A 1,487-nucleotide genomic window follows, 5' to 3' on the forward strand; every position below is an offset into this window, starting at 1 on the left:
CTCGCCCCCTCCATCCATTATCAGCACGTGATAACGCCCTCCGTTATCAGCGGCACGCATACGGGCCCGTACTTACGTAACGCGTAAACATACTTTTACCATGGTGTATCGTGGACTCACGGTCTAGCATTTACGTCCACCGGTCGTCGCTTCGATCGAACGGTCGTTGCCGTGTGAAACCGGCTTTAACTTTAGTTTCCAAGGATATTCGCCTATTGAGTATCCTTGCACGTGTATATATACCCTATTGCCAGATGCTGCATAGAATCCTATACGATACTGTGCGCTAAGCTGTAATCTCTGCAGAAACCCATTACGTTTGTATTTCTGCAATTATCCGTTGCCCATGCATTAGTCCAGGCTCCCTTGCCTGTCTCAAAGAACCACGAGATACGGTCCTTTGGCTTCCTGGGTATATAACCCAGCATCCTTGAACAGATACCATGTATCTATTGTCTGGAGACGATAATCGTATATATATATATATATCGGTACAGTGCCACGTAATAAGTATAGCAGTTGGTGTATACGTACTGTTTAGGACAGGCGTTGATATATACCTATAGATAACCTGAACGTAGCCGAGTATTGAGAATTTCTCGGTCATCCGTCACGCGGGAAATTCAAAAGGTGGGGGATAGTCGGGATCAAAAATTTTTTTCCCTTCTTTCTTTCTTTGATGGATCGTGAGAGATTGTAAGACGGACTTAAGGCCTGGGACTCTGTATAGTATGTATATATATATATACACATAGGTGTGTGGTTATGCTCGATTGCCAGTCTAGCGTAGCGTAGCGCGTGGTATCGCTGCAAAGCAGCCATAACAGAGACCGGCTAAGAACCTCGTGGTCCTCTGCCATTAGTTCTTATATATCCTTGTTTTTTTTTATATGTATATATGTATGGCTATAGGTACATATATATATATATATATATATATATAGATACCAGCCTGTATACACTGACGGAGTCGGTAATACCTACCGTAGAGACGAAGAAGGAGATAAGAAGAAAGAACTATACCTAGTATTACTTTGAAGTGTGTGTATATATATATACGTGTTTGAGCACAGTGCGAGAGACTGAGATGAAAGCTATGCTACGGCAGATGTTGCCATCTCTCTCTCTCTCTCACACTCGCTCATACGTATCTCTCGTTCCTTTATTCTTGCAGAATGGTCTAGCAGCTTCTAGAACCACACTCCATTTCTCTTCTCTTCTCAGGGACTCCTTTTTTTTCCACGTGTCTTTTCACCGTTCTCTCTCTCTCTCTCTCTCTCTCTCCTCTCTCCTCGCTCCTTCGCCATTTCCTTCTGCACGGAACACGAAGAACGTTAGTTCGGCCAGCCGCCGGTTACAGCAGGGTGCTATTAACGGTGGGTTATACCTTCTCTTGGCTTGAGCGTTCAATGACGAATAAAAGGGGATATCGAGTATCGTCGAATTCTATTGGCCGTCTCGGGTTTCGTTTGACGGCGCCACGTAGA

The sequence above is a fragment of the Cephus cinctus genome, unplaced genomic scaffold (genome assembly GCF_000341935.2).
Source record: "Cephus cinctus unplaced genomic scaffold, Ccin1 Ccin1_scaffold1399, whole genome shotgun sequence".
NCBI lineage: Eukaryota > Metazoa > Arthropoda > Insecta > Hymenoptera > Cephidae > Cephus > Cephus cinctus.